General features: G+C 39.3%; 1 long non-coding RNA gene across 1 annotated transcript in view; it reads left to right on the top strand.

The window, feature by feature from the left end:
- Positions 1-26,658, top strand: part of LOC123464624 — a 113,094-nt gene extending 86,436 nt beyond the window's left edge. Inside the window, exon 3 of the long non-coding RNA XR_006639656.1 lies at positions 26,501-26,658. This is a non-coding gene — a long non-coding RNA (uncharacterized LOC123464624). The remainder of the gene's footprint in view (positions 1-26,500) is intronic.
- Positions 26,659-27,765: the final 1,107 nt, after the last annotated feature.

Consider the following 27,765-nt stretch of genomic DNA (forward strand, 5'->3'; position numbering starts at 1 on the left):
TGTATAGAGCTTCTCCATCTTTGGCTGCAAAGAATATAATCAGTCTGATTTCAGTGTTGACCCTCTGGTGATGTCCATGTGTAGAGTCTTCTCTTGTGTTTTTGGAAGAGGGTGTTTGCTATGACCAGTGTGTTCTCTTGGCAAAACTCCTTTAGTCTTTGCCCTGCTTCATTCTGTATTCCAAGGCCAAATTTGCCTGTTACCCCAGGTGTTTCTTGACTTCCTACTTTGCATTCCAGTCCCCTATAATGAAAAGGACATCTTTTTTGGGTGTTAGTTCTAAAAGGTCTTGTAGGTCTTCATAAAACCGTTCAACTACAGCTTCTTCGGTGTTACTGGTTGGGGCATAGACTTGGATTACTGTGATATTGAATGGTTTGCCTTGGAAACGAGCAGAGATCATTCTGTCATTTTTGAGATTGCATCCAAGTACTGCATTTCAGACTCTCTTGTTGACCATGATGGCTACTCCATTTCTTCTAAGGGATTCCTGCCCACTGTAGTAGGTATAATGGTCATCTGAGTTAAATTCACCCATTCCAGTCCATGTGAGTTCGCTGATTCCTAGAATGTTGACATTCACTCTTGCCATCTCCTGTTTGACCACTTCCAATTTGCCTTGATTCATGGACCTAACATCCCAGGTTCCTCTGCAATATTGCTCTTTACAATATCAGACCTTGTTTCTATCACCAGTCACATCCACAGCTGGGTATTGTTTTTGCTTTGGCTCCATCCCTTTATTCTTTCTGGAGTTTCTCCACTGATCTCCAATAGCATATTGAGCACCTACTGACCTGGGGAGTTCCTCTTTTCATATCTATCATTTTGCCTTTTCATACTGTTCATGGGGTTACACACATATATAAATATCACTTCAATATTTGAAGTGATATTTATATCACTTTACATACATGGATATATATATATATCTCACTTCAATATTTGTGGTGAATAAAAAGTTAATGTTATCTTTTCCCATATTTTCAATCATGAGCTTCTTTGACCTAAAAATGGCTTTGAACATGATTGAAGAGATCAGTGTTTTCTGATTTATTTTATTAGAGTAATTAAAAAACAGGAAAGAAGAATTTCTCAACAGAACTCAACATAATAACTGACCCCAAAACTTCTAGAATAGATTTTCTTAGAAGTTATTACCTTCCAAATAATTTTAATCAAGTTATTTTTTAATGGAAGCGTAGTTTGTATACAGTGAAATGCATGGATTTTTAGTGTTAGAGTTCAGTGAATATTGATATATTTGTATGTCTCAGTAGCCATCAATTTGATCAAGACACAGAATACTTTTAGCACCAGAGAAATATCCCTTCTGTGTATGTGATCAGAATCATGAATTGAGAGACATTTTAGTAATGATTGTGTATCTTGCTGCAGCCAAGTTCATCTGTTAGAGAGCAGATGCAGAGCTATTGTGGAGTGGGATTTACCAGGCCCTGATTTTTTTTTTTTCTTTCTCCTCTCTTCTGGGAAAGAATGCCGGAGAAAGAGATGAGGGGAAGAGTTGAGAATATATGTAATGGAGTGATTAGTGATGTTTTATGGAATCCAAGATGAGAGAAATGAGAATATAAAGGGAATAAGAGGATTTTAAAAATTGTGCCAGTGGATTCGAAATCCAAACATCTTTGGAGTTGGGATTCTAAAATACATGATCTGGAAAAATAGAAATTGGTAGGAAGAGGGTAGGCTGTGAAGATTTTGCAAGTGATTCAGTGAGTAAATGTTAATGAAAGTTTTTAAAACCTTAGGATTCAGTTGCTAAAGTGGAGAGGAAAAATTAAATTGTTGGAGAATAAGGAAGTCAGTGAATAAGAGGCCAAGGTGTTGAGTGGATATTGACCTGAATATTGAAATCACTAAGAATAATGACAGGAGTAATCGTGGTGTGCAAGACAAGTGAGAGAGAGAGATCCAAAGGCTTATGGTGATCACAGCATCACCATCTGTACCACTGGAGTACAGGACCCCGGGATACAGTCTGATGGGCTGTGATTCATAGATCTGTGGTTTTATGGAAGGAAGGAAGAAAAAATATTTCTAGAAGCAGCCATGGGGAACAGAGACATCCGTTCTGTCTCCAAGCCTGTGTTTCCACATGGGACATAAGTGGGAAAAGCAGCCATTTGGGGCTACAGAGGAGACAGCATATTCAGGGAAAAGCTAAATTTAGTAGATGAAGAAGTTGGAATTAATACCTAGAAAAGAGTTGATGGCTCTGGAGAAGAGGTAGAAGAGTGAGTTTCAGAGAGTGCAGTGCAAAAGCCTGGAAAGTCGAAGAAGATTTTGGATTAGGGAATGGGCAGCACTGTATAACGGAATTAGAGAAGGAAATGGCAACCCACTCCAGTATTCTTGCCTGGAAAATCCCTTGGACAGATGATCCTGGTGGGCTGCGTACAGTCCATGGGGTTGCAAAGAGCTGGACAAGATTGAGCAACTGAGCACACACACAAACACACACACACAACAGTTGTCTCCCTATTTTCTTCTCTCCCTCTTCCTCCCTTAGTGGGACAGTTCTGTTCTTGTACCTTAGACCTTTATCTTTCCACAGCTGACCTGAAAATTTAATTCTCAGCGCCCAACCCTTTTTTCTCTTCTCAGCAGCTCCTCTCTACCTGACACTCAAATGTATCAACTTAGGTGTTGTTGTTGTTGTTTTTTTTTTTTTTTCTCTTTGCAAGTTAAACATGGAAAAGACAAAAATAGAAGAGCTCATTAATCCCTGTAAGAAAAACATGTCAGGGTGAGACAATGAAGTTCCGTTAAAAGGGCAAGCACAGTGTTGATTTTTAGCAAGTTGACCCAAGATCATCCTTTGTTAAATAGCTATATGTAGGTCACAGTTTGGATCATGCAAACATTAGGAAATGCTTATTGGACTTATAAATTTCTTATTAATGAATGATAATATTAGTAATAAACTTGAACTAGACTTAGCTGCTTCATTTGGCAATATCATGCTAGTAAACTCTATGTTTAGATAAATAGGAACAAAAAGCAATGAAAACAACTTGCCAAAGGGCCCTTTTCCTACTCAGTAAGCCAGTTTTCCTAATTTGTTTTCTGTGCCTTTACTCACTTTCTCATTTACTGCAACAGCTTCTGGTTCTGGAAGTAAACAAGGTTACACAGAAAATTGTAATTAAAATTTTCCTTAAGTTCAGTTACCAGGGCTTAGAGGCAAAGCAAATGTTTAGTGGTATAACAAGTGGGAATCTTCTAAATTTATTCAGAAGAATGCAGTACATCTGACCTGGAAAATCTGAAATGGGAGAAAGTGTAGCCTTACTAAAGCATGTCTCACAGATAAGTAAATATAGTAGAGAATGCTTTCTCTTTTTAGTGATGTATGGAGTAATTTTTGAAATATTCATTAATTTTTTCTCTGTAAATTTTTTATTCTCCTGCTCAATTCTGAGAAAGTAGTAAAACCTTTGTACTACCTTGCCTCTAGGAAGGATTGTGTCACAGGGTGAAAGAAAAAATTGCTTATAAACTACAAAGCATGTCATAAAGATAAAAGAGCAACATGGAGACAGCTTGGGCAATGGGAATCTCAATAATAACTGTAGTGGCTGTGAGAGTGGAGGGGCCTTCCCATCACTTTTGTTCTTGATAAGACTCCAGGACCTTTGCAGAGCACTGGGGAATTGTCCAAATATTTGAATTTAAATTTCCCATTATTTTGGCCTGATGGACCTTGTAAATGGAATTAATTTTTTGTTTGTTATTTCTGTTATAATTATTATTGCTTATTTTTACCTCAGGGTACCAAATAGGACTACTCATAATCTTTGATTCATGATATACTACCATCATTGTTTGTTCAAGGCTATCATTTATTTTACTTTATATATTCATTAAAAATATGAAATTATATGAACCCATTGCCCAATTTAAGAACTGGAATCTAATGTACATCTATGTGATCTTGCTTATTCCATTTTTTTGGTCTGCCATTGAAGTGGCCATTATTTTGAATTTTATGTTTATCCTTACCCTGCCTGTTATTACATGCCTGCTGCTGCTGCTGCTGCTAAGTCGCTTCAGCCGCGTCCGACTCTGTGCGACCCCATAGACGGCAGCCCATCAAGCTCCGCCATCCCTGGGATACTCCAGGCAATAACACTGGAGTGGACTGCCATTTCCTTTTCCAATTCATGAAAGTGAAAAGTGAAAGTGAAGTCGCTCAGTCATGTCCGACTCTTAGCGACCCCATGGACTGCAGCCTACCAGGCTCCTCCGTCCATGGGATTTTCCAGGCAAGAGTACTGGAGTGGGGTGCCATTGCCTTCTCCGTATCACATGCCTATCTTACCCTAAATTTTTGTTGTTGTTGTTTAGCTTTGCTTCCTTTTGATTTTTATAAAAAGAATATCATAATATATGTGTCTTCTAGGAGTTGCTTCTTTCACTCATCCTTATCACAGTAATATTCCTGGATGATTCACCTATGTGTTACATATGCTTCCCTCGTGAAGAAGTCGGTAAAGAATCCGCCTGCAATGCAGGAGACCTGGGCTCAATCCCTGGGTTAGGAAGATCACCTGGAGGAGGGCATTCTCCAGTATTCTTGCCTGGAGAATCCCCATGGACAGAGGAGCCTGGTGGGCTGCAGTCCATGGGGTTGCAAAGAGTCGGACATGACTGAGCGACTAAGCACAGCACACAGCACATGTGCCACATGTAGCTTGGTTCTTTAATCTTCATTGATATTTGATATTTCTCTAATAATTAATGTTGCAGTTTTTTGAAACTTCTATCATGGGCATCTGGGTTGTTTCCATATTTGTGCTATCATTAACAATACTGCTGATTGTTTTCTGGTATGCATTTGCTAAACTTCTCTTGGGCAAATACCTAGGAGTGGAATTGCTGGTGTATTGAGTATGCAAATATTCAACTGTATAAAATAATGGCAAATAGTTTTCCAAAGTGATTATTCCAAGTTATATCCTATTAACAATATATGAGAGCCTATTGCTCTACAATCTCTGAAATACTTGGTTTTTAGTTTTTGCCCATTGAATGAATGTAAATCCTGCCATTTTTTATACTTCCTGATTAATTGAGCTTCACTTCATATGCTTTTTAGTGACACATGTTTTCTATTCTGTAAAATGCTTATTCAGATATTTTCCACAATGTTCATTTCTTTTTGTATTTTTATTATTGATTCATAGGAGTTCTTAATTATAGATTATACCAAATTTTTAATCCTTTCTTTCCTATTAAGTGTTTTGTGATAGCTTAGGAAATTATTTTCTACCATAAGGAAATCACTTTCTACCATAGGAAGATGTTCATCTATGTGATCCTCTTAAAATTTTAAATTTTTATTTCAATAAGACATCACCATTTGTATTCAGTATTGTATAGGATTTCTACCTAGTTCTGTAAGAGAAGGAATGAATTAAAAGTTGTAAGGAATGAATTGAAAGTCATAAGGATAAAAACACTATCACTTTCCAATAATGATTATCTACTTAAAATTCCCCTAAATTGAGTAAACAAGTTATAATAGGGGAATTGAACAAGGCAGCTGAAGATAAGATCAATACAAATTTTATTATATTCTATTAACCAGAAACAAACAGAATAACAATTAACTATGAAAGATACTATTTTACAATAATTGAAAATATTAAGTATAATACTTAGAAATAAATCTAACACTAAATATACAAAACTTACATATAGAAAACTATAACATTTTTGAAGAATATTTAAAAAGATTAGTAACAGAGAAGTATACCATGTTCATCATGGAAAGATGTAATAAAGACCTTAATTCTTCCTGCAAAGATCTATAGATTTAATGTTCAGTTGCTCAGTCATGTCCGACTCTTTGTGGCCCCATGAACTGCAGCACGCCAGGCCTCCCTGTCCATCACCATCTCCCAGAGTCCACCCAAACCCATGTCCATTGAGTTGGTGATGCCATCCAACTTTCTCATACTCTGTCATCCCCTTCTCCTCCTGCCCTCAATCTTTCCCAGCATCAGGGTCTTTTCAAATGAGTCAGCTCTTCATATCAGGTGGCCAAAGTATTGAAGTTTCAGCTTCAAAATCAGTCATACCAATGAACACCCAGGACTGATCTCCTTTAGGATGGACTGGTTGGTTCTGCTTGCAGCCCAAGGGACTCTCAAGAGTCTTCTCCAACACCACAGTTCAAAAGCATGAATTCTTCAGCACTCAGCTTTCTTTATGGTCCAACTCTCACATCCATACATGACTACTGGAAAAACCATAGCCTTGACAAGATGGACCTTTGTTGACAAAGTAATTTAATGTCTGCTTTTTAATATGCTGTCTAGGTTGGTCATAACTTTCCTTCCAAGGAGCAAGCATTTTTTAATTTCATGGCTGCAGTCACTATCTGCAGTGATTTTGGAGCCCAGAAAAATAAAGTCTGACACTGTTTCCCCATCTTTTTGCTGTGAAGTGATGGGACCGGATGCTATGATCTTGGTTTTCTGAATGTTGAGCTTTAAGCCAACTTTTTCACCCTCCTCTTTCACTTTCATCAAGAGGCTCTTTAGTTCTTCTTCACTTTCTGCCATAAGGGTGGTGTCATCTGCATATCTGAGGTTATTTATGTTTCTGCCAGCAATCTTTTAATGTGACTATAGTCAAAATCCCCAAAGGATTCTTTGTATAACTCAGTAAAGGTCCAAACATAATCAAAATACTTCCTTAAAACAAAAACATGAAGGAGTTTCTCTCCCAGGTATACAGGCTTTTGGAGCTACTGTAATTGAGATGTTTTTCACACAGGAGAGATAAATTGATGCATGAAATAGAATACATAATTCAACAAAAGATCCATGCATATATACAATTTGGATATTTGATAGAGGTGGCATGGAAAATTACTTGGGAGAAGAGTTATTATTCAATAGTTATGGCTGAAAAAGTTTGTTATCTACATGCAAAAGACATGAATATTAATCTGTACACACATCATACATGAAACAACTCTCCATGGATTAAGAATTTAAATAGAAAAGGCAGAAATTTAAAACTTTCACTAGAATTAATTTGTTTTGGAGAAAGGGAACCATAACCCATTTCTGCATAGCCAAATTTGCAGTATCATATTCATTTCTAGTTTAAGTATTGAGCCCATACTTAATATAGAACACAGATTTTAGAGAATTCCTTCAATAGAAAATTAAATTTCTATTTCCTTTTCTAAAATGATGTCCACCTCTTATCCATTGCTCTTCCCTTTCCAATCCTGCTGATTATCAGAGGAGAAAATCCTAGACTAGATAGTCTATATCTCTTGCAAATTGTTTTTTAAATAAAGAGAGGTATATCTAGAGGAGATGAAGGAATGTTGGGACAGCACTGAAGAAAGAGGCAGCAAATACTAAAACTTTGGGTTCTGAATATATGCATTAAGAGTGTTCATGTGTGGCAGATACTGTTAGTTGACTTCTTCAATACCCATTCCAATTTCTTTTCACTTACCTTCTTCCATTTTGAAAGCTCTAAAACAAAAAGCTAATTTTTTTTCAGACTCCATTATAACTAGAGGAGCCCATGGAACTCAGTTCTGGCCAGTGAGACATACATGTTGAAGTCCCTTGGTGCTGCCACTTCTGTTTTCTCCTGACTGTTGCCTGAAACATAGATGCCACCCCAGAACTGCGGCTGCCATAATTAAGGATGATAGAGCAGAAAAGGAAGGGTCCTGCTCTTTTGATGGCATCCTTGAGGTTCCATACAAGCCCTAGACCTAGCTACCTACAACCTTTTCTTACATAAGTGAAGGATCTCTGTTTCTACTAAGTCAACATTTACTGGACTTTCTGATACTCACTATACAGTGCATCCTATCATCACTACACAAGTAATCCTTACTATTTCACGTGTGGATCTGAATGCAGCAATTATTCATTCATATAAATGTATGCAACTCCAGTATACCGCTCCCGAATTTAACAGTTCTGGTTGAGAAAGCTTAAATAGTAAAGACACAGAGGAATTGAATCCTATAATTAACACATTTTATGTTATAGGTGTAAATAAGCTTTTATATCTTCAAGAAGGGAATAAATCATTTTTATACATTCTGGAACTTTCACAAAAACTGATCATGAATTTGACCACAAAAAATGTTAATTTTTTAAATGGCCTTGTCAGTTTTTTATGGGTCACATATTCTGATTGTAAATCTATCATATTTGAAATAAATGATAGATTAAACAGAAATTCTGATAACTTAAAGATATACCTCTACAAATATTATGTTGGATCAGTGAGAAAATGAAAAAAGGAATTACATGCTATCCAAGAAGCAAGAAAATAAGAATACTTCATCCCCAAAACTAGGAAACGCAGCAAAAGCTGCACTCAGGAGAAAATCAATAGTTTACATGCCCTCAATATTGAAAAAACAATAGAAAATAAGGGAACTAAGAATTGATCTTAAGAAATTAGAAAAGTAATACCAAAGTAAACAAAGGAAAATACAGGAAATTGTTAAAGATAGACTAGATTTAATTTAGTAAAAAACAAAACTATGCAGAAAAAGAAAAAAGTAAGTCTAAAAGATGGTTTTTAGAAAATAGCAATAAACCGGAAAAGCCTGATTATAAGTGAGAGAACAAAATACAAATGTTTAGGAATGTGAATATAGTACAAGTGTGGAAGAGATTAAGAAGAATTCTAAAGAGTGCACATCTATTTTGACAAATCTGGAGACCTAGAGCAGATGGATGATTTTCTAGCAAAAGATGAAATACCAAATTTGACCTGAAGAAGATGTAAGATCCTTGAAGAGACCAATTACCAAAGACAAGATTGAAAAGGTGAATAAAGATGTACCATTCAGACAGACACCAAGGCCAGATGGGTTCTCAGCCAAGTTTTATCTAACCTTTAAAGAAAAGTTTATTCCAGGTTATTTTAACTATTTCAAGCTATAGAAGAAAGTAGAAGTCTTCTCAATTTATTTTCTGAATCTCACAAACTTAATGACAAAATTTTATCAATTACCAACATATTACCTAATATACACCAAAACTCATTTATTAAATAAAATATTGGCAAATAGAATATATCAAAAGAATAATATATTATTATTAAGAGGCCGCTCAGAAATTCAAATGTGATTCAGTATCAGTATAATCTATTATGATATCAATAAATCTAAGAAGAAGAAAAGCATGTGATCGTATGTATGTATGTGTGCATGCTCAGTCATGTCCTGCTCTTTGCGACCCCATGACTGTAGACTGCCAGGCTCCTCTGTCCATGGAATTCTCCAGGCAAGAATACTGGAGTAGGTTGCCATTTCCTCCTTCAAGGGACCGTCCTGACCCAGGGATTGAACCCACATCTCTTGTGTCTCCTGCAAATAGGTGCTAAAAGACATTTAATAAAATACAGCAGTTTTTCCTAATAACTCAAACTAGAAAGGAAACTACTTAAAAGTACTACTAAGTTTTACCATATTCCTATAGCACATCCCACTCTAAACAGCAAAACACTAAAACTTTCAATTAAATCAAGAAGAAAACAGCTAGCAGTTTTGTAGTGCTTACTATCTGTGAGGATGGTTTTAGGTACTTTACATATAATATTTTTCAAAATCATACATGAGGGATATTATTATAATCCCCATGTTAAAGATGGGAGAACTGAGGCATAGAGAGATTAAATAACTTGCCCAGGAACACAAAAACAGCAAGTAGTGAACTTATGATTCAGAGTTAGACAGTTGTGCTCTAGAGACCATGCTCTTAACACTGCACTGTGTAGTCTCTAAATAAAGATTCTTGTTTTCATTATTACTATTCAACACATTTTGAAGTAGCAGCAACTGTAATACAACAAGAAAATGACAGAAACCTCAGTGTTGGAAGAGATAAGTAGACATTTTATAGATTGTGTTCAGTGAAAAATCAAAAACCATAAAGTACTATTAATATTAATACGGATATTTGATAAGGTACCTGGACAAAAGAAAAATCTTTTCCTCATTCTTGCAATAAAGACCTAGAAATGGAAACAGGGGGAAGTATTTCACTTGCAACAGTCATACAGATGAACAGATACACATATACATGAAGGACACTTAAAATCTGGCAAAAATTGGATAAGGAAACCCCATGATATACACAGAAAATTATGTATACACTATAACCATATTAAAAGACATACAAAGAAGTTTTAAACAAATGGAAAAAATATTTAACATCTCAATTCTCTGAAATTAATGGGTAATGAAATGCCAGTAACAAAATTTTCTAGGCATTAGATAAAATCATCTTGAAATACAGATAAAAGAATAAATACCTCAGAAATAGCCAGGAAAATATATGAAATGAAAAATGATGGGGAAATTTCCTTACCAGGCATGCGGCATACAATAATCAATGTAAGATCATGGCATCCGGTCCCATCACTTCATGGGAAATAGATGGGGAAACATGGAAACAGTGTCAGACTTTATTTTGGGGGGCTCCAAAATCACTGAAGATGGTGATTGCAGCCATGAAATTAAAAGATGCTTGCTCTTTGGAAGGAAAGTTATGACCAACCTAGACAGCATATTAAAAAGCAGAGACATTACTTTGTCAACAAAGATCTATCTAGTCAAGGCTATTGTTTTTCCAGTAGTCATGTATGGATGTGAGAGTTGGACTGTCAAGACAGCTGAGCGCCAAAGAATGGATGCTTTTGAACTGTGGTGTTGGAGAAGACTGAGAGTCCCTTGGACTGCAAGGAGATCCAACTAGTCCATCCTAAAGGAGATCAGTCCTGAGTGTTCATGGGAAGGACTGATATTGAAGCTGAAACTCCAATATTTTGGCCATCTAATGTGAAGAGCTGACTCATTTGAAAAGACCCTGATGTTGGGAAAGATTGAAGGCAGGAGGAGAAGGGGACAACAGAGGATGAGATGGTTAGATGGCATAACCAAATCAATGGACATGAGTTTGGGTGAACTCCAGGAGTTGGTGATGGACAGGGAGGCCTGGTATGCTGCAGTTCATGGGATCACAGGGAGTCAGACACGACTGAGCAACTGAAGTGAATCAATGTAAATGTCGGGAGAAACAAATAATTTGAAATCTCAGGGTACAACAGAATTTAATATTTTATGAGTAGGGATTCAATTCAGTGGGGAAAGGATGGATCATTCAATAAATGGTAGTGACCCCCTATTCAACGGGAGTGGAAAATACAGAGCTGTCTTTGATCAAGCAGTTTTTTTTTTTTTTTTTTTTCCCAAGTGGTGGACCAAATAGCCAGGCCATTGGCAATAGCCCAAGCATTAGTAAAAATAGAACAAAGTTCATCAAAAGAGATGTTGCCTCAAGTTATGAGAATAGCCTTGAGTTCTATCTGCTGGTGGAGCAACTGTGTCCCTTTTGTGTTTGCATAGCAGCTGTTGAAGTGAGAAGCTATGCAGCCCAGCAGACACTACTAGATTTCAGCCTAGCCAGGCCATTAGTGAATTGGGCCCAGGCACTTAAGTGAACCTCTGTGAACTGAGAATCCAATGAGCCAGCAGTTTCCTTCAGGTGGTAGAATGGGGGGATAAAGTTTTCCTCAAAGAGACAGCTGTAATTTTTTTTTCATGTAAAACTGAGGTGTCACTCAGGTCATGATAGATACACTCTTGAATATTTCATTTCCATGCAACAATCACACTTAAAACTACAGGGGGCACCTTTGGGTGCTGACTGCCTCTCTTTACCAGAGGCTTCAATTGAGAAAGTCATCCATTCCAGAGACTGGTAGCTCAAAAGAGTTATTAGTGCTGTGGGACCACAGACATTGACAGCCTGCCACAGCTTCCTGGACTGCTTCCAATGCCACTCGTTGATGTGGACCTGCCACTCACAGAATACTAATCTGTTAGTTAGCTGATATAAATACCAAGCAGAATGCACAAGTGAGGTGCATACTGTTTCCAACACCAAATTAGATGTTGATCTTCTTTTTGGTTGCTTCCCACGTTGCGCTAGTGGTAAAGAACCGGCCTGCCAATGCAGGAGACGTGAGATGCGGGTTCGATCCCTGAGTTGGGAAGATCCCCTGGAGGAGGACATGGCAACCTGCTCCGGTATTCTTGCCTGGAAAATTCCAGGGACAGAGGAGCCTGGTGGGCTACAGTCCATGGGGTCGCACAGAGTCTGACACAACTGAGCGCACACTTCATTTTGGTGGTGTGTGGCCATCCTTGACTGCTGAAGGGATGACCAATGTGATTCCCCCTACATAGTCCCAAGAAACTTTATTAAGAAAGCAGACTCTGAATGTCATCACGTTTATCAGCCACCCTGCTGGCTGAAGTGTGATAACACTGCAGTTAGAATAACTAAAACTGCATCTTCTCATTTATTAACCAAAGTTATCACCTACATAGTAAAAACTTTGAACGTCAGAGCATAGAGGCATTTTTAATAACCCTGACTCACCAACTGGTGACAAATGGTAGGGAAATTTAGGTCCTTAGGAATAGTGCAACTGCATAGTAGAGCCTTTGCTATATGAATATGAATCAATTTTGGTTGTAGGGTGCCAGTGTCCAAGACATCATACCAACTGCCATACTTTTGTTCAGTTGCTAAGTTGTGACTGATTTTATGACCCCATGAACTGCATCATGCCATGCTTCACTATCTCCCAAAATTTGCTCAAATTCATATTCATTGAGTTGGTGATGCCACCCAATCATCTCATCCTCTGTTGTCCCCTTCTCCTCCTGCTCTCAATCTTTCCCAGAATCAGGCTCTTATCCAATGAGTCAGCTCTTTACATCAGATGGTCCAAGTATTGGAGCTTCAGCTTCAGCATCAGTCCTTCCAATGAATATTCAGGGTTGATTTCCTTTATGACTAACTGGTTTGATCTCCTTGCAGTCCAAGGGACTCTCAAAAGTATTCTCCAGCACCACAGTTGTGAAGCATCGATTCTTCAGTGCTCAACCTTCTTTATGGTCCAACCTGCTTATCCACACCTGACTACTGCAAAAACCATAGGTTTGACTATAGCTTTGACTAGATGGACCTTTGTTGGCAAAGTGATGTCTCTGCTTTTTAATATGCTGTCTAGGTTTGTCATAGCTTGTCTTCCAAGTATAAAGCATCTTTTAATTTTGTGACGAGTCACTGTCCACAATGATTTTGGAGCCCATGAAAATAAAATCTGTCACTGTTTCCATTTTTCCCCTTCTATTTGCCATGAAGTGATGGAACTGGATGCCATGATCTTAGAGTTTTGAATGTTGAGTTTTAAGCCAGCTTTTTCACTCTCCTCTTTCACTCTTATCAAGAGGCTTCTTTATTTCCTCTTAACTTTCTTCCATTAGAGTGATACCATCTGCATATCTGAGGTTGCTGATAACTTCTCCAGGCAGTCTTGATTCCAGCTTGTGAGTCATCCAGCCCAGCATTTCACGTGATGGACTCTATATATAAGTTAAATAAGCAGGTGACAATATGCAGCCTTGATGTACTCCTTTCCTAATTTTGATCCAGTCCATTGTTGCATGTTGGGTTTTCTACAGTGATTTCAGTTAGAGTCACAATACCAGGGCTTTGGGAACAATTGGATTCAGTGTATCTCAAGCTCTCATTAGCCTTTTTTACTGCCCATAAAGTGCAATATATTGAGATATTTCATCTCTTGCTACCCCTCCTACCTCTAAATCAAGGCTTCAGGGCTGTGGCTTCCCCTTTTTCTTCTGGGATACTATACTTTATCTGTTGGACCACCTAGGAGGGGCTGAGGAGATGATTTGAGGACCTATTTACAGGTCCCTTTATCACTTCTTTCTTAGGGCACTTCCCAGTTGGGAGACTTCCTTCTGGCATTTATGGATAGGAAAGTACATGCATGCATGAGTGCTTGCCAAGTCTCTTCAGTTGTGTCCAGCTCTTTGCAACCCTATGGACTGTAGCCTGGCAGGCTCGTCTGTCCATGGAATTCTCTAGGCAACCCAATACTGGAGTGGGTTGTCATGCCTTTCTCCAGGGGATCTTCCCAACCCAGAGATTGAACCCACATCTCCTGGGGCTCCTGCATTGCAGGTGACTTCTTGACCACTGAGCCACCAAGTACATGCATATAACACCTCAATTCTTACTGTATATTCAGAGGTAGAAGAAATAGCAGTAGTACACTGAATTGGCCCAAAGTTGCCCAGGTGTCACAAAGTCTTTTCTTCCCCACCGTGAATCACTTTTCGTCCCCAGATTGACTGACAAGGTGACACTGGCCTTGAGGACACTTTGATTTAGCAGCCACCAGCCATACTGTTTTTTGGCTAGTGCTGTGGGGTTTTTGTACCCTTTGGTGACTTGTGCCTGACTTACACAATACTTGTTTAAAAAGAGCTCCACTTTAATTTGGATCAATTGCTACCCCATCGTATGATTACATCTCTTAAGTTTTTGCCCAGTTTTAACATAAGGACTAGGGGCTAACACTAAGAAAAGATCTAGAATCGCTTGGTTAGTTTCTCATTCTCCGTTGATTCACCTTCATCAGCATCAGAGACACCACCTGGGCCGTCAGAGCCTGAATAATAGTGATTCAGCTATGGTTTCCCCTAAGAGTTTGTCTCTTCCAGGAAAATCTCTCCAAGAGAGTTTAAGGTCCCCCATAGCAGCCAAAGCTCACTGCAAAAACTCTGAAACCTTCTCTTATCATCTCTGAGTGTATTTAAATATAGCTTAGTAGGATACAAGGGGGCCTCAGAAATAAGACGTCCCTGCTGTGGCCATTCTTCCTTAACAATTATAGGGTATCCACCACCCTCATCTCCCAGATGCCCCAGCCAGAGAACTAACAATCAATCTGGTTTCTGCCCCACTGGTTGCAAATTTGCCTGCTTTCACTCCATATAGAGGCTCATCTCTGTAACTATTGGGATGGAAACTTTTGCATATCCATCATGAATTGTAATACTGGTATCCACAATATAGAGGTCAATAACTCAACTGGTTAAAAAAAAAAAGAACAAAAAGCCCACCCTGGACAGAGTTAGCAACTGTCAGCATCTTTCAGGCAACTGTCTTTGAACTGATTTCCCAGTTTTCATCTACAACCACCACCTCACTTCTGTCTCATTTACAGGCAGTAAATCAGTGGACCATTCATTGCATAGTTAACCAATCAATTCAGTCACATATTCACTATCACTACAAACAAGGCTAGTGGAGGTGATGGAATTCCAGTTGAGCTATTTCAAATCCTAAAAGATAATGCTGTGAAAGTGCTGCACTCAATATGCCAGCAAATTAGGAAAACTCAGCAGTGGCCACGGGACTGGAAAAGGTCAGTTTTCATTCTAATCCCAAAGAAAGGCAATGCCAAAGAATGCTCAAACTACTGCACAGTTGTACTCATCTCACACGCTAGTAAAGTAATGCTCAAAATTCTCCAAGCCACGCTTCAGCAATATGTGAACCATGAACTTCCAGATGTTCAAGCTGGTTTTAGAAAAGGCCCAGGAACCAGGGATCAAATTGCCAACATCCGCTGGATCATTGAAAAAGCAAGAGAGTTCCAGAAAAATCTATTTCTGCTTTATTGACTATGCCAAAGCCTTTGACTGTGTGGATCACAATAAACTGTGGAAAATTCTGAAAGAGATGGGAATACCAGACCACCTGACCTGCCTCTTGAGAAACATGTATACAGGGAAAAAGCAAGAGAGTTCCAGAAAAACATCTATTTCTGCTTTACTGACTATGCCAAAGCCGTTGACTGTGTGGATCACAATAAACTGTGGAAAATTCTGAAACAGATGGTAATACCAGACCACCTGACCTGCCTTTTGAGAAACCTGTATGCAGGTCAGGAAGCAACAGTTAGAACTGGACATGGAACAACAGACTGGTTCCAAATAGGAAAAGGGGTACATCAAGGCTGTATGTTGTCACCCTGCTTATTTAACTTATATGCAGAGCACATCTTGAGAAACACTGGGCTGAAGGAATCACAAGCTGGAATCAAGATTGCCAGGAGAAATATGAATAACCTCAGATATGCAGATGACACCACCCTTATGGCAGAAAGTGAAGAGGAACTCAAAAGCCTCTTGATGAAAGTGAAAGAGGAGAGTGAAAAAGTTGGCTTAAAGCTCAACATTCAGAAAATGAAGATCGTGGCATCTGGTCCCATTACTTCATGGGAAATAGATGGGGAAACAGTGGAAACAGTATCAGACTTTATTTTTCTGGGCTCCAAAATCACTGCAGATGGTGATTGCAGCCATGAAATTAAAAGACGCTTACTCCTTGGAAGGAAAGTTATGACCAACCTAGATAGCATATTAAAAAGCAGAGACATTACTTTGTCAACAAAGGTCTGTCTAGTCAAGGCTATGGTTTTTCCAGTAGTCATGTATGGATATGCATGTTGGAGTATAAAGAAAGCTGAGGACAGAATTTATGCTTTTGAACTGTGGTGTTGGAGAAGACTCTTGAGAGTCCCTTGGACTGCAAGGAGATCCAACCAGTCCATTCTGAAGGAGATCAGTCCTGGGTGCTCATTGGAAGGACTGATGTTGAAGCTGAAACTCCAATATTTTGGCCACCTGATGTGAAGAGCTGACTCATTTGAAAAGATCCTGATGTTGGGAAAGATTGAAGGCAGGAGGAGAAGGAGACAACAGAGGATGAGATCATTAGATGGCATCACTGACTCAATGGACATGAGTTTGGGTAAACTCTGGGAGTTGGTGATGGACAGGGAGGCCTGGTGTGCTGCAGTTCATGGGATCACAGGGAGTCGGACATGACTGAGTGACTGAACTGAACTGAGTCACTATCAATATTGTGGACTTCCTTCAAATGCCTTTAATTGGCCCAAAAGGTCTTCCCTGTTTCTCTTGCACAAAGTCATGCCTCTGTCAGTATGCCATTCTCATCACAGAAGCTGGGAAGAATTGTGACCTTATTTTCAAGCTCATATGTTAGCCTTCTAGAGTTTCATGGATGGTGTTAAAAGACATGAGACTCCTGGGTTAGAGATAAAGGACAGTTTAGCACATGCAGCAATAGTCATAGCCAGAGAATCGGCATTTTTAGCATTGATTTCTTGAATCCCATTTACCTTATCTGATGCACAGAGCACCAGCTGACACCTCATAGGCAGTGAGCTGTGTTACAGGAGAGAAGCCTAGACCTCGGGGGACCTGAATCTTTTATAAGGGGCAGTAAGTATGCCTGAACTTTGCTCCAGAGGGAAAAACTATCTTTATCTTCTGAGACTGTACACCAACATGTCCCTTGCTCTGGAGGAGACATTCTTTCTCTCTTCCCAGGCTGTTTGCTCTATAAGCATACTTAAAAAGACAGTCTGGAACAAAACAGTCAGTCTGAAGACATGCAGTAACGTGTGCGGTCCATGGAGAATAGTCTACCAACAATGAATTTATACTCTTTGCCAGAATAGAATAAAACTGAGGGAGACTAAAATGTTGCAGCATCTAACTCAAGGGAAACTTGAAGGAATCATAAAATTAGACAATTGTGAAAACTATTTTAATCGGCAGTCAATTGAAAATGTGAAAAATTTCAAATACATAACTGTGAATACATTTTATGCATCTTGAAGAATTGCAGGCAATTTCATGGCAAAGAAGTTATGTGATATTGAATTTTTAAAGAATACTAACAATGTAGTATTTGAAAACATATACTCATTATTCTGCTTACATTTGTTGTAATAATCAGAAATATTCAATATAAAGATGTTTTAAAAATTTGTTTTTAAATATACATGTCATTTTTATTTTCAAAATAATTTTAATTCTGAAAACAACTTCTAAGTAGAACTATTTAGAAATCTGCCAATATAATTTAAAAAATGATTTATAGTCAATAAATAAATGCTTTCCAGACAATTTCAGTTAAAGAGCCCTCTTTGAATCAAAACTGGTGTTGATGACAAGTTATCTGTTCATCTGACAATGAATGAAAGTTACCTAATGAGAGGAAGAAATTCTGAGTGATTATAGGAGGCTAATAGGAAGTGAAGAAACTTCAAAAAGCTTCCATGAGAAATGTGAAAGTAATATCATATCATATATATATACAGAGAAGTTCTGTTTAATTCATTTATATTTTCACTGATCATTCAGAGAATTATTGAACTTTTGAGATAGAAGGATACTTAGAATTCATCTACTTTAATGTTCAATTTAATGTAATATCTTTTTAAACACCCTTTACAGATTTAAATCTTATTTAAAAGCCTTAATTATATTTTTAAATAATTTAGGGGAGAAAAGTAATATGTTGAAAAAGTAATATGTTGGACATACTTTATATAAAAGTATATTCATACTGCTACTACTCAGTTGGAAAAATCAGCTCTATTCTCTCCTGGGGTTGATTTTCCTCCTTTTACTGTATAGGTTTATTTGAATCTTTTAATTAAAAAGCTGCTTTAATTTGGGGACATTTTCTATATCTGCAGTATCAGCTACTTGACATCCTCTTCCTTTCTGTAATTGCATTAAATTTTAACACCACTTTTGGCTGCTGAGTAATTTAGTCATGAAGATTAGCAGGATGGGGGTATAGCAAGGTGATTAAAACCTGAGCTTCTGGGGTCAGTTCAAACCAAGTTTGAACTCTAGTTACAGCACTTCCAAGTCATGTGACTTCAAATTATTTGACCTCTGTAAACCTCAACTGCCTTATCAGTAAAATGGGAATAACAGTGACAATACTTGGTGAATCGTGAGAGTTAAATGAGATAGTCCATGTTAAAAAGCTTAGCGCGGTGTCCGGCACCTAGTCTGCCTGCATGTGTGCTCAGTTGCTTTAGTCGTGTCCAACTCTGTGCGATCCTATGGACTGTGCCCGCCAGGCTCCTCTGTCCAGGCGATTCTCCAGGCAAGAACACTGGAGTGGGCTGCCACGCCCTCCTCCAGAGGCTCTTCCCAACCCAGGGATCAGACCCGAGTCTCTTACATCTCCTGCATTGACTATTGGGTTCTTCACCACTAGCGCCACCTGGGAAAGTAAAAGTGAAGTCGCTCAGTCGTGTCTGACTCTTTGCGACCCCATGGACTGTAGCCTACCAGGCTCCTCTGTCCTTGGGATTTTCCAGGCAAGAGTACTGGAGTGGATTGCCATTTCCTTCTCCAGGGGATCTTCCCGACCCAGGGATGGAACCGGGTCTCCCGCATTGTAGACAGATGCTTTACCGACCTGGGAAGCCCCTGACAACTAGTTTATTGACATTCAGTAGACATTTATGATGATGACAACGATGACAGTATTGACATAATATAAAAACCAGAATAAAATTGTTAGTGAAAAATTCAGTGTACTCTTAAAAAAGAAAAAAACAGGCTACAAGTATTAGAATCTAATTAAAACTTTAAAATAGGTATTAAGGGCTTCCCAGGTGGCACAGTGGTAAGAAACTGCCTGCCAGTGCAAGAGATGCGGGTTTGATCCCTGGACTAAGATCCCCTGGAGGAGGAGATGAAAACTCACTCTAGTGTCTTGCCAGGGAAATCCCATGGATAGAGGAGCCTGGCAGGCTACAGTCCATGGGGTCTCAGAGTCAGACATGACTGAGTGTGCAGGTATACTCAGTGGCACTAGGTACTAAATTATGCATTGCTTCACATTTCATGAGCTTATTTCAGGAGGAATGCCTGGTGATATCTACCATTAGTTCATTTCTCACCTGAGAGGCTCTGAAATGTGGGAGAAGGGAATGAATGATTTGAACGGGAAAGGGTAGTATGTGTAAGGATGTGCAGAATAAGTATATCCTTTGCTTACTGTGATTTTTGCAGCCTGATGACTTTTTCTGCAAGCAGTTTTGCAAAGCTAGGATAACTAATCTGTACCACAGCCTTATTAGTAAAGTCAATATTTTGGTCCTTGTTTTACAGATAGAGGAACTGAGCCAAGACACAGTAAATGTCTTTGTCAAGGTTACGTAGACAGTCAGGGGCAAAAAATACACATTTATTTCAGGGTCCTGATTCCAAAGCCATAGGCTGTTTAATCCTGGTGATATACAGAACAGCTGAAAACACACTGTATGTAGTAGTTGTATCTAAAATAGAATAACGCAAATATCATTTTCAGAATCTCCAAATCAAGGTCACACCTGTGTAATCACATATTTCTAACATTATTATTTATGCTGGCAGTAGCTGAAGCGTGCAAGAAATGTATTTGTGAAAAGAAACTACCAGTTATATTGATAAAGCAGCCTCTGGAACGGAACCGGTGCTAGAGGGAGAAATAAGAAGGAAATAACTTAATACATTGAACAAAGTTTTATCTGATACATTTTAATATTGAACTGAAATTCATGGAAGAAAAAAAAAGCATGGCTGGTATTTCCCACTGACATGGTGGTGGTTCTGCATTTCCTCTTCGTTCTGCAGCCCCAGCTCATCTGGGTCTCTGTGACTGAGTCAAAGAAAGAGCCAGCCAGCAAGAATGAATTCATTACAAAATATCCTAAACCTTGGACAGCAGAAAAGAACTATTTATTGCTTCTGTAAAGTAGGGGCGTGTTTAGGCACTTTAATTAGAAGCACATTTAGATGTAGGAAATAACTAAATTTCCATTTTCTATTTTAGTCTTCAGTCTCTGGCTGAACTGTGTGATCAAGCAGCTCCTGGAAACCATTTGAAATTGGCATAGATGGATCTTCCTTGACTAAATTTAGCAGGAGAGTCAAAATTTTAGTAGTCTGTCTCACCCACTCTAAGTTAATTTACCAGTTAGCATTTGTGGCCGCTAACTGGCTGCTGTTTGTGTTTAAGTGTACGGGTCTGCTTTCCAGAAGAAAAGAGTTGATGGTGGCGTGTAGTCAGTCCTGAAACTGTTGTGATTCCAGGATTAGATATTATTTTCCTCTTCCAGGGGAAGATAAGCGGGACATGTCCAGACGTGCCTTCTATAAAAGGCTGGCTCAGAAAAGCCCTCCATAGAACATATTCACTTTCACGATTGCTATTTCAGGTAAATTGCATTCCTAAGTACTTTACATAAAAATCTTCCAGTTGCTAAATTTGGTTGAAAAGTAATGTTTCATTTGGATGATAGATAACGTGGTATCATCCTTGTGACATCTGATATAATTTAAAAAAATAGTCTACTGTAGATTTAGAGCCTCACAGCTAAAGAAAGAAAAACCTATCATACTTTGGGGCTAGTTTCATATACTACTTCTGTGCTAAACAATAGCCATATTAACAAGCCTGGTTCTACCACCACCTGCAGTAAGAATTGGACATGTACATGGTCGGTAAGTCTACTATGACTGTTATTTATTACATTGGCGTCCATTCAGTGCACTGATCTTTTTTTCCCCATTAAACAGATGATTTAATGACATGAGAACTACCTGAACCCCAGCTCCATTACCAGACTCCTGCACAGCCTGGATTTGACCTCCCCATCAGCATCCACCTTCCATAGTTGTATTCACCACATCCTCTGCTGCAGCTCACAAGTGAATCTCGTCACATCTGCCTTTGCATGAGCCTGGAAAGAGTTTTTTTCCTTCCTCTGAGAAAATTCCTTTGGTCAGATCTCTGGGCTGCATCCTCATAGCCCCTGTTTCCACCCTGGCTCCTTTTTATCTGTGTGTCATTATATCCTCCTACCAAAGAGGATATAATGATATTTGATGAATTTCCTCACTGCCCCTGCCCATGACTATAATCTCTTTAAAAGCAGAAACTATCATGGTATACCCACCACTTATTTCAGCGTCTAACAGCTACAAAGAGGAAACTCAATAAGGATTTGTTGAATGAATGACTGAGTAAATGAATGTTAGGAGAACTTCCTCCAAATGAAGTAAATGGAACGTAGAGGAGCTGCCTATGTCTGAGGCAAGGATTAGTGGCCTCACTGAGATAATGTGAAACATAGAAGAAGATAAAACCTTGGAGACAGACTTTTCCAACCTTGCGATTTTTCTGGAGGGTTCACTCTGTTACCGAGTGGCCTGGTGCCCTGGAACAAGTTTACATCATTAGTGTCAGATGTTGAAAACCCTGATATATAAAAGAACTGTTTCCACAGGAACTTCTCAGATAATGGAAGTAATTTTTTTTTTTCCAGGAGTGCTTGATAAACTTGACTACAACCCTGAGTTAGAACTGAAAGGAGACCCAAGAGAAAAATTGCTGGAAATAGAGTTGGGTGTGAGAAGATGGTCACATCCCAGGTTATGTCCCTGGGACGGCTGCCAAGTGTGGGTTCTTGGCTTCACACAGGAGAGGATTCAAAAGTGAGCCACAGTAAAGTGAAGGAAGGTTTATTCAGAGAGGAAACACATTCTATACACCGAGTGTTGGCCATCTCAGAAGGCAAGAGAGGCACCAGGGTTTGGGGATTGTAAGTTTTTATAGGGGTGAGTAATTTCGTGAAAGTCACTCAGTCATGTCTAACCCTTTGTGACCCCAAGAACTGTATAGTCCCTGGAATTCTCCAGGCCAGAATACTGGAGTGGGCACCCTTTCCCTTCTCCAGGGTATCTTCCCAATGCAGGGATTGAACCCAGGTCTCCTGCATTGCAGGCAGATTCTTTACCAGCTGAGCCACAGTTCAGTTCAGTCAGTTCAGTCGCTTAGTTGTGTCCGACTCTTTGCGATCCCATGAATCGCAGCACGCCAGGCCTCCCTGTCCATCACCAACTCTCGGAGTTCACTCAAACTTACATCCATCTCATCCTCTGTTGTCCCCTTTTCCTCCTGCCCCCAATCCCTCCCAACATCAGTCTTTTCCAATGAGTCAACTCTTCGCATGAGGTGGCCAAAGTACTGGAGTTTCAGCTTTAGCATCATTCCTTCCAAAGAACACGCAGGGCTGATCTCCTTTAGAATGGATTGGTTGGATCTTCTTGCACAAGGGAAGCCCAATTTCATAGGCTTAGTGGGAAGAGTATTCCAGCTCTTATGAGAGAAGGATTTCCAGGAATTAGGCCACTACCACTTCTTGACCTTTATGATGGGCCTGGGAGCTGTCAAGGTGCCTGTGGGTGTGTCATTTAGGTTGTTGATGTGTTACAATGAGCATATATTGAGGCTGAAGATCCAGTGGAAGTCAACTAGTCTGCTATCTTGGACCTGGTTGTTTCTAATCAGTTTATGTCATGTCCTCGGGCTATATCATTCTTTTAAAGGTTGTGTCTTGCCCCTTTCCTGTCTCAGAAGCACAGCCAAATAGAAATAACTTTGAAGCATCCATGAATGCATAAATGAGATTTGAATTCCAGAGTCACAGCTTCAGAGGATGCCTGTTCTAATAGACGGGGGCCTAGGTAGGCTTACTGTTCCCTCCCTCTTCTCCATTTGTGTGATGACTGGAGTCCAGTATGAACAGACATCTTTGGTCCCAGACCTCTGCCAACCAAAGCAGGGGCAGCAGTGGTTGAATCCCATGCAGAAGACAGGTGAAGGTATTCAGCAGGAAGGTGACCTCTCTGGCAAAACATGGATAGTTCTTGGTAGCTGTGTTTTTCAAGGTGTCATCCTAGGAATTCTGGAATCAGATTCACATGTGTGCTTTTTAAAAATTCAGATTTGTGCCTGCCCAGCCCCAACTAAATCAATATTTTCTGTTGGTTGGGAGGGTGGGTGGGGGTGACTGGGAAGTTGTGTTAGTTTACTCAGGCTGCAAAATACTTCAGACTGTGTGACTTGAACAACAGAAATGGTATGTTCTAGTCATTCTGAGGTCTAGAAGTCCAAGGTGATGGTACTGGCAGGTTTGGTTTCTTTTGCGGCCTCTGTCCTTGACTTGTAGATGGCTGCACTCTTGCTAACTCTCCACAGGGTCCTCCCTCCATACTCCTGAGCCCCTCATGTCTCTCAGTGTGCCCTAATTTTTTCTGATAAGACCACACAATCTGACTGAGTAGGACCCACCATGTGGGGCCAGCAGTTCAACTCAGTTGTTCAGTTGTGTCCGACTCTTTGTAACCCCATGGACTGCAGCATGCCAGGCTTCCCTGTCCATCACCAACTCCCTGAGCTTGCTCAAACTCATGTCCATCAAGTCAGTGATGCCATCCAACCATCTCATCCTCTGTCATCCCCTTTGCCTCCGGCCTTCAATCTTTCCCAGCATCAGGGTCTTTTCCAGTAAGTTAGCTCTTCCTATCAGGTGGCCAAAGTATTGGAGTTTCAGCTTCAGCATCAGTCCTTCCAATGAATATTCAGGACTGATTTCCTTTAGGATGGACTGGTTGGATCTCCTTGCAGTCCGGGGACTCTCAAGAGTCTTCTCCAACACCACAATTCTGAAGCATCAGTTCTTCAGCGCTCAGCATTCTTTATGGTCCAACTCTCGCATCCGTATACGACTACAGGAAAAACCATAGCTTTGACTAGACAGACCTTTGTTGGCAAAGTAGTGTCTCTGCTTTTTATTATGCTGTCTAGTTTGGTAATAGTGTGGGGCCTTATTTTAACTTAATCACCTCTTTAGAGGTCCTATCTCCAAATTCAGCCATATTCTGAGGTATTGGTGGTTATGGCTTCAACATATGAATCTTTCACACAATTCAGTACATAAAAGACCATTAAAAAAAAACAACAAAACACACTTCAGATGATTCAGAAGCACAAATTTAAAAAGCTGTGATTGTTCTTCTCTCCTTCCCTTACAGAAAACTGTAGGGCTGTAGCTAGTCCTTGGCAAGACCAATCGCTTTCTGTTTCTTGCTGCTTTAAACTCATCAGGCACATCTGTGAGCATCATAACCATCAAGGCCGAGGAATGCTATGTACTTTTTAACCTAATGTGATGACTCTTTCCTTCTAAACTTAACTGTCCTCATTAGGAACTCTCAGAACATTAAAAACAATTTACCTCTTAGGCTAAGAAGTATGTATAAGCAAAGTTTTATTTTGCCAGGCTCAACAGACATTGTTTTATGAATTAACAACCTCTAATGGGAACATCAACCTCCATCCATTCATTAACCCAGTCCATTGAGCTGCCATATGCTAAGCTTATATGCTAAGTCATATGCTAAGAGCTTGAATAACTTGTCATCAGCACAGCCTGACAACCAGTTAGCCCAGGAGCCATGCACAGGACGCAATGTGCCTGTCAAACTTTGCAATTATGGGAGATTTGTCTGTACCTATCTAATGTCATCTACCAAATTATATCATATCATGTCTTTTGCTAGTTGGTAGAAAGTGAAGAGGAACTAAAAAGCCTCTTGATGAAAATGAAAGAGGAGAGTGAAAAAGCTGGCTTAAAGCTCAACATTCAGAAAACAAAGATCATGGCATCTGGTCACATCACTTCATGGCAAATAGATGGGGAAAGAGTGTCAGACTTTATTTTTCTGGGCTCCAAAATCACTGCAGATGGTGACTGCAGCCATGAAATTAAAAGATGCTTACTCCTTGGAAGGAAAGTTATGACCAACCTAGGTAGCATATTGGAAAGCAGAGACATTACTTTGCCAACAAAGGTTCGTCTAGTCAAGGCTATGGTTTTTCCAGTGGTCATGTATAGATGTGAGAGTTGGACTGTGAAGAAAGCTGAGTGCCGAAGAATTGATGCTTTTGAACTGTGGTGTTGGAGAAGACTCTTGAGAGTCCCTTGGACTGCAAGGAGATCCAACCAGTCCATTCTAAAGGAGATGGGTCCTGGGTGTTCTTTGGAAGGAATGATGCTAAAGCTGAAACTCCAGTTCTTTGGCCACCTCATGCGAAGAGTTGACTCATTGGCAAAGACTCTGATGCTGGGAGGGATTGGAGCAGGAGGAAAAGGGGACGACAGAGGATGAGATGGCTGGATGGCATCACTGACTCGATGGACGTGAGTCTGAGTGAACTCCGGGAGTTGGTGATGGACAGGGAGGCCTGGTGTGCTGCAATGCATGGGGTCGCAAAGAATCAGACACAACTGAGCAACTGAACTGAACTGAAGTTTCTTGAGAGTGGAGGCAAGCATTAGACCTTATCCAGCTTTATTTCTCTAAAATAGTGCCAGGCATAAATATTTTTTGAATGACTGTGAATAATGAATTTACTTAAATGCCTTTAGGTCTGAGATTTGTCTGAAGAGGTATAGGCAGACCTTTGCAGACGCTGCATTTTTATTTTATTTTATTTTATAAGTTGAAGGTTTATAGCAATCCTGCATCAAGCAAGTCTATTGGGGCCATTTCTCCAATAGCATTTGCTCACTTCATGTCTCTGTGTCTCATTTTAGTAATTCTCACAATATCTCAAACTTCCTCTATATATAATCATATTTATTATGGTGATCAGTGATCTTTGATGTTACTACTACAACTCACGCAAGGCTCAGATGATGGTTAGTGGTTTTATTTTTTTGGCCAATAAAATATTTTTATATTAAGGTAGGTACATTTTTTTTTAGACATAACACTATTGAACACTGAATAGACTACAATACAGTGTAAATGTAACTTTTCTATGCATTGGGAAACCAAAAAATTTGTGCTTTATTGCAGTTGTCTGGAACTGAACCCACCACCTGTCTGAGGTCTGCCTGCCTGTATTTCCTTTATCTCTCATCAAACTTCACAAAATTAAACATATTTGTTATTTTAAATCTCTGCTTATGGAGGTGAAAGAAAACCTCAATATTTCTCTGTATAATCTCAAGAACAACAATGCAAAAAAATGAATAAAATTCAAATATATATCTTTAATAGAATAATTTAATAATATGCTGGTAAGTGATGAACAAAGGAGTAATTCTGTTATGGAAAGCACATTATGCTGGTATTGTGCATTTACCTTGTTGCTCTGGGCTGAGCAGAAACAAAGTGGCCCTGGAATGAAATGAATCAGGTCTTTGAGGGAGAGGATGCAAAACTCTCCCCCTCGTCCCCTCTGCCCCCTGCCCTACACACATACACAGCAGCAGCAGCATGATTTGTGTCTAAAGAGAGGACTGCTCCTAGAAAAGTTCCTTTAAAAAAAAAAAAAAGCATCTGTCACAAGTGCTATGGCTAAGATCTCTTACTGAGCATTTCCAGGGCATAAGCATGGTCTTTCCCTGAGCTGCCAAGAAGAACCAAGTCTTCATTTAGGACTCAGACTTTTTCTTGCTTTGTGAGAGTTTGTCATTTGATTCATTAGAGTAGGATGGAAGTGATAATTGGGTATTTTATTTGCATGAGGGAGAATCTTTAAAAAAGCATTTCATTATTCTCTCAAAACAACGCCTTTTGTTAAAACATTTCTAGCTTAAGACTAAAATGTGCGGTTTTTACTGGAGAGAGAAAAATATTACCCAGAGCAGGCAGGTGAGAAGTTGGCAATAACTCAAAAGAAGAGACCTATAAAAAGATGGTCTTAATATAGTGTGATATCCTAATTGCAACTCCCTTAATGAAGTGTTTTGATAATTCAGATAGAGTTGAACCTGAAAATAACTTCTCTGCTTCTGTAGGAAAACAAATCTTTTCTTTATTAAGTAAGGAGTTAGTGTTAAGTGTAACAGTTCAAAAAGAATACATAAAAAAACCTATTTGAGGAATCTACCACTTTCAAGTACCTTAACATCACTAACCTACATAATATAGTGTAATGTTTCCTTTATTCTTCCCCCTCCTCATTATCAGTGGTGAGATTTTTTAGAAATAATAATGCCTCAGGTCTTGCCTTGAGAAGTGATCAGATCAGATCAGATCAGTCTCGCTCAGTCCTGTCCGACTCTTTGCGACCCCATGCATTGCAGCACGCCAGGCCTCCCTGTCCATCACCAACT

The sequence above is a fragment of the Bubalus bubalis genome, chromosome 10 (genome assembly GCF_019923935.1).
Source record: "Bubalus bubalis isolate 160015118507 breed Murrah chromosome 10, NDDB_SH_1, whole genome shotgun sequence".
Lineage (NCBI taxonomy): Eukaryota > Metazoa > Chordata > Mammalia > Artiodactyla > Bovidae > Bubalus > Bubalus bubalis.